The sequence below is a fragment of the Mixophyes fleayi genome, chromosome 8 (assembly GCF_038048845.1).
Source record: "Mixophyes fleayi isolate aMixFle1 chromosome 8, aMixFle1.hap1, whole genome shotgun sequence".
Classification (NCBI taxonomy): Eukaryota; Metazoa; Chordata; class Amphibia; order Anura; family Limnodynastidae; genus Mixophyes; species Mixophyes fleayi.
In genome coordinates this window covers 84,088,155-84,101,905 of record NC_134409.1, presented here as the reverse complement: position 1 = coordinate 84,101,905, position 13,751 = coordinate 84,088,155, and the positions used below count along the sequence as shown (strand labels likewise).

At 42.7% G+C, this 13,751-nt stretch overlaps 1 long non-coding RNA gene across 1 annotated transcript in view; it reads left to right on the top strand.

The window, feature by feature from the left end:
* LOC142099402 (uncharacterized) overlaps positions 1 to 4,018 on the top strand; it is a 7,131-nt gene extending 3,113 nt beyond the window's left edge. Inside the window, exons 1-2 of the long non-coding RNA XR_012678535.1 lie at positions 1 to 2,254; positions 3,122 to 4,018. The exon at positions 1 to 2,254 is cut by the window's left edge and continues 3,113 nt beyond it. This is a non-coding gene — a long non-coding RNA (uncharacterized LOC142099402). The remainder of the gene's footprint in view (positions 2,255 to 3,121) is intronic.
* The last annotated feature ends 9,733 nt before the right edge of the window (positions 4,019 to 13,751 follow it).

Sequence of the window (13,751 nt, the reverse complement as noted above, 5' to 3'; positions counted from 1 at the left end):
TGTTCCATTCATCTGACAACCCCTGATCTTCAGAAAACTAGGAGTGTTATCAGTGCATTGATATTTTATTGTCCTTAATTGTTTTAATAAATTTATTTGATTTATTCCACGTGGATTCATTAGTGGAAGTATTGCCGAGTTTCAGCGCTGTTACTTATACTCTTTCTAAATATCTATCTACCGTCAGGTGTTATACAGCAGCGATTCTCTGGTTATACATCCAAGTTTAAGTGGCTAAGCTTAGTGTTTCAGCGCCGAATTTAGTGTTTGTTTGAGTACAATGTGCCTCTCTTATCCCTTCTTATATAACAAAATTGAAAGTACATGAGGCTCAAAATATCGGAGGAAGCTGCTTGTCATTAGTAAATGGCCCCTTTATAAATGTAATCCGGAGTGTAATTTTCCTAATATCAAGCTCTATATGGCACAGGAAAACCTTCCTCGTCAATACAGAAAGTAACCCCTTATGAACGTTATTAGGATTCCTAGGATCCGTATAAGGCTATTGTCAAAATTGTTGCTTATACAGCAGTGTTTGTGCCTTTATATAAGTCTGTTAACGGTATCAGAAAGGAGCACTGTACATATTCTAATCTTAATAGGTGGTTCGAGGACTGTCTAAATAAAGCTGCCAGTGAAGAGCATTATAGTGTATAGAGCAGTGGACGCGGCGTCTACCTACGCGTGTTTCGCTGATAGCTTTTACTAGGCAAGCTGAGAATATGGCTTGATAGGGTATTTATAGAGGAGAGCCCTCCCCTATTTTGTCATCATGCTTAGTAACGTTGTAGCAACCTAAAGTTGCTACGTCTTCCGCCAGACATGAAAAGTAAGTGTCATGATCCGCCTGGCAGCTCCTACCTTTTGGACTTTATTATTTGTATTTGTTCTTTTTATGTGTTTGCAGCAGTACCTCTGATGTCCAGAGGTGCTGTTATTGTGCATTTCTTGTGCTTTAGGGGTTAACCTTTCTGTTCACTATTATCCCATGCACCTGGGTGTGGTCTCATTTTCCTTATTTATACCTGTCACTCCCAGCACACATTGCTGGTTATTGATGTCATATCCTGTTGCACCCTGTGGATTCTTCCTCCTGCCTTGCTCCTCTGGTTACATGCTGCTTGGAATCTGTTCATACCTCCTGCTTCCCTGCATTAGCTGTGTACCTCCTGGTTTCTGAACATTCATATTACTTCCTGCATCAGCTTGCACCTGGTATTTTTTTTACCATATTCGTGGCTCCTAGCTGTACTCCTGTATGTAACCGTGGCAGTAAGTATATTGACAGTGTTTATGATAAGAATATATTCAGTAGTTAATTGGAGCAGTGTCGCGGCTGGACAATTAATATTGTCTATTTTATCAGTTTTTTATTTCCCATTTCATGTTTGATTCACTATTCATCTTTTATATTTCGCTAATAGTATGTTTTAACAATTGAAACAATAAAGATGTATTTAACAGAATTCGATTATCAAAATAGCAATATTTTGTCCATTTGAGTGCCCCAGAGGATCATTCTCTTTTTCTTCTCTTTGTGGCGTTCTAGTACGGAGTACTTGCAAGCACCATTTTTCTGGCCATCCACAGGCCTTCCTGCCTCTCGCCTTGTACGTTCCATTTCCAATGTGGCCTGACATGTATAAGCTAGATTGGAAAGATCAAAGTGCGTCTCTCTGGCTGGATCGTACAAGAGCCTGTGCACACAGTAACTTGTTGACTATGTTTTTGGGGATACTCCATTATGATCTGTTCTGTTCTTTCTCGGACTTGAGGATTTTTGTGACTTGCGATGATTTGGAGTTATCAGTACGTATGTGGAGATATCAAAATCTGTCCAGTTTGCCTATGGCAATAACAATTTTGTATTAATATTTTGTTTTCATATTTGGCAGTGTTTGCTTTAGATAATTTTATTTCGTGCTTTAATATTATGTTGCATTGTTTTGGTTTTTTTTTCAAATACAAAAATTAGATGGATTGTCTACAATAGAAACCAGAGTATTTATCAACAGAAGTGCAATATTTGCTTCCTTATTGCAGAGATCCATATTTGTTCCCTCTTATCTAGTTGTTACAAAGCACAAACAACTTGCCCATGAACTCAAAGCCACAACAAGTAAAGATGCAGTCCACCAAAAAGAGTCCGCTTGGAAAGAAAGAGGAACCAAGCCCAGGAACAGCAATACCAGAGGAGGCTTCTGCTACATCTAACGTTGGTGCCACCTCAGGAACCACACCTTTACAAGGACAGGTACAACAAAATATATGCGGCTACATTTTCATCTGCAGGTTCAGACAGTTGTTATCCACCAGAATGTGAGGGGGGGGGGGGGGGTTCTTATCTGGAGGTGGCGACTGCTCATGGGATTTTGCAGGAACTGATTTGTATATGTTGCTGACTTCTAAATCCATTGAGCACTGTATTGAAAATGCAGTGGCCATCCAGTACTTCTGCAATAGGTGTTGGGTTGTGACTGGATTCAGTGTAGACTTCTTCTAATAAGTCTGATGTAAGGTACTCTTCAAGCCAATAAAACTGGAGTTGGTGAGCAGGAAAGATCCATAGACTACCTTACTTTCAGTCTGCTATTCTCTGTCTGTTGCTTTCTTCCATTTTCCTCATCGCATCATGACAGTCAGCTGTGAAATAATCTGATTGCCCTGTTTCTGCATGCTACAATCAGACTGAAACCACTTTAATCCTTACGTTTGATGCTGACCCATTGGGGCATATTCAATTGGGATTCGCGGCCGCACGGTCCCAGTACTGCAACATCGTTGATTGGGGTGCGCACGGAAATCCGCAATGTTGCCGTACCGCAATGCCTCTTTATATGCGCAGCCATGAATCGTAATTGAATACCCCCCCCCATTCAGTGTAACACAGATTAACTGAGGATAAAGTAGCCTTATTAAATATCCAAAACAACAATTTTAAATTCACTTGGGTAAACTGAGAAAGGAGAAAATGTGCTTTTAATTGGTCTGGTCATATGGGGCAAAACATATCTAGTCCTGAATGGTTTAATGTGTTTTGTATATTTTAGACTGTTTTTGACATTTATTTATTTTAAAGATCACAAACTGGACTGCTTACTTAAAAAAACTTCTCTTACAGCCGAAGACTGGAGGAGGTGGAAGACGCCGTGGTGGACAGAGGCATAAAGTGAAGTCTCAGGGGACATGTGGAGTGCCAGCTGGGGGTTGCTGAACTTGACTGGTCAACTCCTTTATCCTTCCAACAACTTCAACATACCCACACCACATTTAGTGGAGATCAGCGACGCTCTCCTGCAGTTCCATGTACCCGATCAGGCTCCACTGCTTTACACTGATCTGTGCCTCATCTGGTGCTACAGTAACCCCATACTAAGGAATTAATGTTTTGAATCCTGACTTGCTGTTGGCTGACCTTCAGCTGGACTAGAGCAAATGAAGCTCACCCGCAGCAGGATTGCAGCAGTAGCTTCCATAAGGGTTGTATGTCTTTTTAATATGCCAGATAAACTGATAAAGCAGAGTGATGAAGTGCCTGTGTAACAGCAAATTGGGAGTCTGAATCTGTTCTATAAACCTATAGACCTTTTTATTCCTTTGTGCAAGATACAAATGTAAAAAAAGTAAACTGTCCATTTCCTAACATTTCAAGTAACAGACTTTCAACAACTTATTTAAGAGAAAAAAGTGGATTTTAATTTTATTTTAAAAAATCTTTTAATTTAATTTCGCAACTGCGTTTAGGTTGGACTGTTATGGAATTGTACATTCCTTATTGTGTTCCTTTTGATTTCAGTTAGTGATCCTACTGAATAGCTGAGCTTAGTTGTAAGCTTTTTATTTTAATTTTGGTTCATATTGGTGGATATGTCTCGAGGGGATTGTACTTATGAGACATTTTAATGACTCATGGCAGGTTCGCCAATGGTAGCTTGTTTTATTACAGTACTTTGTGCGCATATCAATTCTGAGCCTTCTAAAGATGTAGATGCAAATAAATTAACGCTTGCTTAACTGATTTATTTTTATTTATTTTTTTTGCATTTGATTACCCTTTCTTCGTTTTGGACGGAATACAGACATAGGCTAGGTACACACTGAAGAATTTTCCAATCAATGTGTTATCTACAATGATTTACTAACTACTGAAGGTCTGATCACTCGGGCGATTCATGTATACAGACTAGACACGTTTTAAACAATTAACAAAAGTTTGACCGTCCGGGCAGTGACTTTTCAGACCTATTGTCGTGTTAAAAGATTTTGATATCATACCCACTGAAACAACATATGTTGTCCCTGTAGTGATATATCCCCAAGAAATTGAAATAATGAGCCAAGAAAGATACATTGCCATGTACACAGGTGTATGAATATGCCAGCAGTCATATACAGTATACATCTATATAGTACATGTACACAGTTGTATAATTAGGCAGGCAGATAAATCTAATACACATCTTTTGTATTTCAAATGTATGTGTCTTTATTCTATACAAGAGTGACTAAGGGGCATAATTATAAAGGCAGACATATGCAATACACATCTATAAAAAGCAAAGATGCGTGCTTTTGTTGTAGACTGTACTGACAAAGGTGTATTGAAGAAGCAGATATGCGATACAGTAGACCGCTACTATTGCTTTAACGTTAGAAGCACCTAATTGCCAATTGACTGACATGCGAACACTGCACCACGTGGGAGACGTACAGACATAAGAAATTTGACTATTTCCCCCCCCCCCCCCAAAGCAGTTGCAGCTCGAGGTACTATCGGCAGTTGGCTGCGGATCGATCAGAAATTTACACACATTACATGATCGTAAGGTGATTGGCATGAGATATTAAACTACGACCAACCAAATGAACCGACACTTTGGAGCGACTTTCGACCATTGTTTAATTTATATACACTAAGCAAACATCCGAATGAACGGTTCTATGTCAGCTGTTTTGCAAGATGATTGGACGAAAAAGCTCCAGTGTATACTTAGCCTTAAATAGGGCCAGTTTAAAAGCTACAGTGTTTAATAATCTATCCTTATGACAAGTTTTGTTTGACACTCTGTGAAGAGCATGCATGTTTAGGCATAGAGATCAATTGACTGACTAAGCCTACACCAATTCAACAGCAATTTACTTGCATCTGGATTGTGTATTAAGACAAGCCCATTGGATGGTTATTTTTGAACAGTAAATTATATTCTGTCTTATTTGACAAACAAGGTAAGTTTTATTTTGTATACACAAAGCAGTATGTAAGCTGGTCACTCCCATCATTGATATTGTACTTTGATCATGTTTATTACCTTCAGTATAACCTGTGAAATGTACAGAGAGTAATTAAATTACAAGACTTGAGGTAAGAATATCACCTTTAAAATTAAGCTTAATTAGCTCATTTTTCCTCTCGCACCTGATTGCTGCAATTAGTAATGAGCGAATTAAGCCATACACTTTGTATTACACTTATTAAATTATCCAAAGCAAAATAACACACAAGGCAACTTATCTAGAGGATTACCCCTTTTTATAAGTTAATTTTGAGATCTGAAAGTTGCCTGCAAGTTTTGTTTTTCGCATAGTAAATTTGGCATCAGTGTTGATCTGTATCGTTTTAAAGGGCGAGATCTGGTGTTTTCTAAAACGAGCTGTATTACATTATAATTGTTCAGAGCCTTCCTCTCCCAGTCCAGATACAATCTGTCTTTATGGAGCCAAGGATGTACTGCGTGATAATTATTAATATGTTTGCTTAACACGGCACATTTTCTCAAAGCTTAGAGCAAAGAACTAAAATATGTTTTGGTTTTTTTTACCAATTTTTCACACAGTTTAAAACTTAAATATAAATGGTTAGTAGGATTTGTTTTGTTTCCGGCTTTTTTTTTTCCCCCCCACTGTATATGATTTGCTTCGACTACACTCCTAATATGTGCTTACAATCCATTTCCATTCACCTGAATGTGAATCTAAAAAGAAAATGCGTGAGGTCGTTCTCCACTCGCCTTGGTTGCCTTTTTATATGTAAACAGACAGAAGCCAAGTCTTTTTATTTTAGACACAGCTGGTACTTTTATATTTTATTTTTTTCTACCTCCTGGATTAAATTCCTCATAACTTCATAGGCTGATCCAGACTCAGATGTGCGCTGTGATCCCTAGTTTAAATACCACAAAAAATGTACTTCCATAAATCTATGTAGGTAAGACATTTTCTACGAATATAAATGCCAGAATTCAGCCTTTTTTTTTTTTTTTATAAGATCATCGATCAAAAACTACAAATGTATTACTACAGGCCAATGCACCACAGACTGAATTTAAGGGCTTGTACATACAGGCTGTGATAGAGCAGAGTGGCTACTGTGTTTCCCCGATAACAAGACCTACTCCCGCTTTCCCTTTATGCTCCAAAATAAGCCCTACCCCAATAATAAGCCTTACCTTAATCCCCATTTTGTCCGGTCCCAGCGCTTCAATCCATGGCCCCAATTCCGCCTCCCAGCATTGTGGCATCCAATCACAGCTGCAGCGCTCACTGTCGCACAGTGAGCGCGCACCCTCCCCCGTGCGTGCCAGCGTCATTTGTAGCAGCGCCGCTGAGGATAGAACAGAAAAGAAGGAAAGAAACGGTAAGTAAAGTATTAAAAAAGGACTGGGGGGGGGGGGCGTGCCTTGGCATCCATGGTGGACGGACGCACGTAGGAGAAGCTCTCTCCCCATATAGGAATCTCTTGATTAACCCCCCCCCCCCCCCCCTAGAGTTTTGGCGCACATACCCAGCTCCAGACAGGTGGGACAGAACGAGGTAACAGCTGCCCCTGTTATTGTGGCACCTAGCAGCGCAGAAAAGTCTCTAGTGCTCGGTCTCTAAACCACCACATGCTTGTGGTCTGGAGTCGGGAGGACTGGGCTGCGGGAGGACGTGCTGGGGAGGCTACGGACCTGCGTTCCCCCCCGAAGAATCCCCCACCCCCCGCCGCTTCTGCTTGTCACCTACCTGGACGGATCCCCAAGTTAAGAGGAGGCCCCGCGAACCGGCGAAACCAGAATTGCTTTACACAGTTGTTCTTATGCTGTTTACCTCTGTACTTTCAGAGGATTATCTAATGTGTTAATGTTAACGTTATTTTATTGTATTCTAACTAAATTGGTTGGTGCCCCTCCCTCCCTTTCTGTCCACACTGCCCAAACTCACCCTACACCAGTACATGCCCCCACTCCACTCCCCTGTCCTCCTTCCCCTTTTGGTGCAGCTCCCTGTAGCAGCACCTACTACTTTACCAGAAGTCGAGCAACCATAGGTCGGATACACTATGACCGGCCTGCACTTCCCCCTTCTTGACAGGTTGCAGACAGCTGAACCCTACACCTTCTCCCCCCCCCCCCCCCTACCGATCCATTCCCCCTTCACCCGTTACTATGTGCGCATAGCCCATTCCACACATCCCAGGTTTTTTGGTATTTCGCTGGAGCTGTGGACTCGGAGGAGTCCTTCAATGTTGAGTCATACACTCTCATCGCAACATGTCCCTACAATTATTGACAATAAATGTTAAGGGGTTGAATACCCCCCAAAAGCATTCCACACTAATGTCCACACTTAAAAAGACACGAGCAGAAGTGGTCTTTGTTTAGGAAACCCACCTAACTCAGCCACATACAACATTCCAGGGAAGACTTTTTTCTCAAACCTTTTTTGCCTCGGCTGCATCTAAACACCGAGGGGTAGCAATTCTTGTACGGCCATCAGTCCCTCTCACGGTTCGACGCTCAATAGCAGACCCCGAAGGTCGATTTCTTATCTTAATAGGCACACTGGGCCAGCTTCCGGTTACGCTGGTTTGCTGCTATGCACTAAACCAAGGTCAGATTCCATTCCTCCAAAAACTATTTAGCCTTATTAGCAAACAAGCGGAGGGCCACCTGCTGATGGGAGGTAATTTCAATGCGATACTGGATCCTAATTTAGATAAATCCCCAACGGTCACAGCATCTGCGCAAGTGTCAATACACCCCACACGACTTTCCAAACAGTTTGCTCTTTTACTTAAAGAACACTCCCTGTTGGATGCATGGAGGGTTATTAATGGTACGGAGAGGGGATACACGTTTTACTCTCATCCACATAACGTATATACCCATATAGACTATTTTTTCGTAGACACACAACTAGCTACCAAACTCTTTAAAGCGGAGTTTCATCCGTTTGCCTGAACAGATCATATGGGGGTATCACTTGAGTTACAAATAGCAAATCTCCCTAAGCGAAGCCTAACATGGAGGTTAGATGACACTCTCTTACTTAACCCTAAGACACGTTTGGAGCTGGCGGAGGCGCTTAATGATTACTTTGCCCTGAATGAGACCCCTGATTTGTTGCCATCCACAGTCTGGGAGGCGCACAAAGCCACAATTTGTGGGTGGCTTATTAGTATTAGTTCTCTCTCCTCTTTGTGTCGAGCAGAAGCGATAGCCACATTAGAAACTTGACTTGTCTCCCTCCTTGCTCAGCATCAGGGCTCATTAGACCCCTCGCACTTGCGGGAGCTGGCGGCAGTGAGGGGCCAGCTCAACGCGGTCCTATCTCTAAAAAAACAGCTCGCAGTCTTAAATGGACCCAACAGCTCTTTTACGAAAAAAGTGATAAGGCAGATTCCCTTCTGGCCCGGAGGTTGCGGCAGAGACGTACGCGTAACACGATTACGTCGATTTAAAAGTTCACAAGGTGTAGTGACATACAATCCGAGCCAGATAGTGAAAGAATTTGACGTACTACTCAAGGTTATATAACTTAGATGATTCTTCACCACCACCCCCTGATTTAGAGGGCAGAATAAATACTTGCCTGCGATCCTGCCGACTTCCGCAGCTCTCTGAAGCAGAGATTGAATTTCTCAATTTAGACATAACGGAGGAGGAAACTACTGCTACCTTACGCAGCATGAAGATGTCCTTGGCCCCAGGTCCAGATGGCTTCCCAGCCAAATATTACAAAACATTTGCTGGTGTCCTTGGCCCTAAACTCACTATGTGGTTTAACGCCATCCTTGATGGAGCCACCTTTGATCCGGCGACGACCCGAGCCCGGATTTCAGTAATCCCAAAAGAGGGTAAGGACCCCTCTCTTTGTAGTAGCTACCGCCCCATATCACTTCTAAACGTCGACCTCAAGATATATGCTAAAATCCTGGCGAATAAAGTCAATTCTGTGCTCCCCAAGCTAATACACCCAGATCAAGTTGGATTTGTCCCAGGTCGACAGGCTGCAGACAATACTAGGCGGACCATAGATCTCATCCAACATATTGATTATAGCAAACAACCCTCTCTTCTCATGTCACTTGACGCGGAGAAGGCATTTGACCGCGTTGGCTGGTCTTTCATGTTGCAAGCATTAGCTGCGTATGGCTTTCAAGATCGCTTCCTCAGGGGGGTGTCAGCCCTGTACCATAACCCATCGACATCTGTCTAGGTGAATGGATGCGCCTCCATCCTTCGCTATCCGAAACGGAACCCGGCAAGGATGCCCCCTCTATTTGCCTTGGTGATAGAACCTCTAGCTACGAGAATTCGTATAAACCCTAACATAACTGGGATACAGCTACCCTCCAGTACTCACAAGATAGCCCTCTATGCGGATGATATCCTCCTTACCTTAACTAACACTTTAACTACTCTTCCCTAACCTATTTCAAGAACTTGACATTTTTTCCACAATATCAAATTTTAAGATAAACACAACCAAAACAGATATCCTAGACTTCCATATCCCCCTAAGCTAAAGCAACTTTTAGAATTAAATTTTCCCTTTCACTGGAACTCCGACCACATAAGATACTTGGGCATAGCTCTCACCAGAAAGGTGGAAAACATCTACCAAGCCAACTACCCCCCCTTATAGCTTGAATAAAAAAAGATCTACAAGCATGGGATAAACTCATGATATCTTGGGTTGGACGGATTACGTCCGTGAAAATGAACTTGCTCCCAAGGTTATTATACTTCTTTCACACTCTCCCCATCAGGGTCCCCCCTTCAATCTTGAAAATGTTACAAACTCTTATAATGAAGTTTTATATTGTCAAATAAGAGACCTAGGATTTCCGCTCGCATTTTACAGCGCTCTCCCACGGCAGGTGGTCTTGGCATTCCTAACATACGTAACTACTACTACGCTGCGTGGCTGGCCCAGTGTGTACAATGGCATTCCCCCCCCTGGAACTAGGATATGGGTGGACATAGAATCGGATATATTGGGTGGCTCGCCGATTTGCTCCGTCCTTTGGCTCCCAGTCACACAGCGCCCAGTCTCTGTTCGAGCCCATCCAGTTCTGGCCCTATCACTTTCAATCTGGTCTAGATGTAATCGTTAGATTTGAAGGAGCAGGAGAGAGGGATACCAAATACCCTTGTGGTCTAACCCTGGATTTACGCCCGGGTTGTCTCGTTCCATGTATACAAAATGGGCAGGTACGGGCAAGCTCTTGTTACTCAATCATATAACCAAGACAACAATATTTACGCAATTTTCGGAGCTGGTAGAGCGGTGTGGTTTTTTGCTGGGACAGTTCCACCAATATCTTCAGATTAGGCATTACCACCAAACGGTTAAAGCCCAACTCCCTTCCAGACCACCCACCACATTTGAGAACTTGTGCCTCTCGGGCCCGTCCTCCAAAGGCCTTATATCCATTCTATATAACGCCTTGCTCCCCGCTACTCCGACTGTTAAGGATCGCTTTCAGACGCAGTGGGAGGCGGACCTGGCAACCAAGTTAGATGAGGAAGACAGGTCGGATATTTATAAAAGTACAGCTCGTCGCTCTATAAATGTTCGTATCAAAGAAAATGCTAACAAGCTATTACATAGGTGGTACTATGTCCCCTCGAGGCTACAAAAAATATACCCGCAGACCAGTGCTGACTGCTGGAGAAACTGTGGACAAACGGGAACATTTATGCACATGTGGTGGGACTGTCCCGTGATACGACCATTCTGGACAGCAGTCCTTGCGCTAGCTTCAACAATTTTAGATACTCATATCCCATCTGACCCTAAGCATATTCTGCTACCGCTGCCCCTCCCAGACCTCACCAAATCTGCTCACAAGCTACTTAGGCACATTGTCAGTGCTGCCACGTGTCAGATAGCGGCCTCTTGGAAAAACTCCACACCGCCAACTCTCCAGATGGTCTGCAGTCGGATCTGGCATACTTACCAGATGGAACACATTACTAGCATACTGAGGGGCTCCTCCGTCTCCTTCTATAAAGTCTGGTCTTCATGGGCCTTATATCATAATCAAGCTCCTCTCCAGTTCTAGCGGAATCTTAATATGGAATGGTGCTTCTAAACAAGTCTACTTCTTTACTTGATATGGGAATCCTCAATCCCCCCAACCCTTCCTCTGGTCCCTACATTCCTCCCCTTCTATTCATTACTCCCATCCCCTCCATACCCTATAGTTCTGAAATGTTAAAACATCTTTGCTGTTCTGGATAATTACACAATTATCTTCCGAATATGATAGAACCATGAGTGTTTTTGTGTTCAGCTGTATGTAAGCACGTGTTATTTGTTATTGATTTAGCTCTCGAGATTTTGTAATGCTTTTCATTGAAAAAAAAGATGTTCCTAATAAAGTTTATAAAAAAAAAAAAAAAAGGACTGAGGGGGCATGATGTGTGAAAAAGCAGGCCTCAGGGGGCATGGTGTGTGAAAAAGCAGGCCTGAGGGGGCATGATGTGTGAAAAAGCAGGACTGAGGGGGCATAAGTCATCATTTTATTTCTTATCCTGTCTGTTTTGACCCCCAGACATGAGTGCAAAAAGGAAGAGCTATACCGTTGAGTATAAGAAAGCAATTGTGGAGGACTCACAAGGCAAGAATCTTTCATCTTTCTGTAAAGAAAAGATGTTGGATCTCCGAATGGTCCGAAAATGGCGAGCGGAGTTCAATAAGCTCAGTCAACAGGTGGATGAGGGAAAATCTAAGAAGCGCAGGTCTGGATCAGGTCGGCAACCCTTATATCCTAAACTGGAAGGCATCATTGGTGAATGTATTGCTGACAGGAGAGCGAAGGCGTTGGTTGTACGCAGGGCTGATAATCAAGCATTTGCCCTTGCAATGGCACCACAGTTTGAAATGGTCCCAGAAGGATTCAAAGCATCACAACACTGGTTGGACGGTTTCCTTCAGCAATATGAACGGTCTCTAAGAAGATCAACAACACTGTTTAAGCTGGAAGATGTTGAAGTTATTAAACGTGCACTTGCATTCAAGTCCTTTGTTGATGGGATCGACTTTTCTAAATACCAAACCTGCAATATGATTGCTATGGATGAAACTGCAGTGTTTATGGGTCAAGGATCTCAAACGACAGTTAATCACAGGGGTGCCACGTCAATCTACATTACCACCACTGGCTACGAAAGTGCACGAGTTACCTGTGTTTTGGCAATTCGTCTGGATGGAAAGAAAGCCAAACCTCTAATCATCAGTAAGGGCAAGAAAGATCAGATTGAACGTGTTTCAGGCATTTACGTTCTTGAAACCAAAAAAGCCTGGTGCACACAAGCAGTTATAAGGAAGTGGCTGGATTTAATGCTGCCACTTGTTTTGCGAGGTGACCAAAGAGGTCTGATAGTCTGGGATTCAGCCAGCACTCACCGCGCTAAAGACATGAAGATCTTCCTTGCAGAGAGAAGAATAGATCAAGTAATGATTCCCGCAGGAATGACTGCTTATCTCCAGACTCTTGATATTGCAATAAACAAGCCATTCAAGGACCATTTGCGCATGGAAGTCAATGACTACATTGAAAATAGAATGGAAAGAAATCGGCGTGGAAACTTTGTGAAGCCCCGTCTGCAAGAGGTCGTGACTTGGGTGAAGAAGTCATGGGATAAAATTACTGACAGCTGTGTCGCCAATACACTGTGAGCAGGCTACCTGGACAAGACATGCTCATTTAAGGAGAGCTATGTTGCTGGACATGACAGATTGGGTCCACTTCTTCTGCAGAAAATGGAGGCGCAAGAAATCCAGGCCGGAATTCAGGTTATGGACACTTATGATGTTGAAGAAGATGACATGACCATTTTTGAATAAAGGTAGGATTTTTTGTTCATAATTACCTGTTTATTGAAATTGCTGTCAATGTTAATTAGAATAAGACCTACCCCGAAAATAAGCCCTATACATTTTTTTTTTCCCCTTCAAAAAAAATAACACAGTGTCTTATTATCGGGGAAACACAGTAATATTCGAAAATATCACACGCCGGTCCCATAGTTAGGTGCTGACGCTGTGACTTTCCCTTTAAGAATCATGATTCTGCTTGCTTCTGCCTCAGAGACATTACTGTCACAGGTGTTCCTGGTTACTGTGATCTGGACCTCCCCCGAACCTCATTGGTCCTGGAGCACTATATTAACCTCCCATGGTTATGGGCTCATTGCCTGTTCTTCGTGTTACTCTGGCTGCATTTGGATCTGGCTGTATACCTTTTCTTCCGTGTGTCCGTTATCTGCTCTCTGGACTGTACTCCTCACCGCTGTTGATCTGCAAGCTGGAACTCCTCTCCGCTATTCATCTGCACGCTGAACGAGTATTGTGAGTTGTTGCTAAACCTGTGCCTTATCTATTGGTTCAACTTTACTGCTGGCTGCCTAAGATCGCTGCATCTCGTTGTTATAGCTACTATCAAGTTACCTGTCACCTGTAGTTCCACGTCTGACACGGGT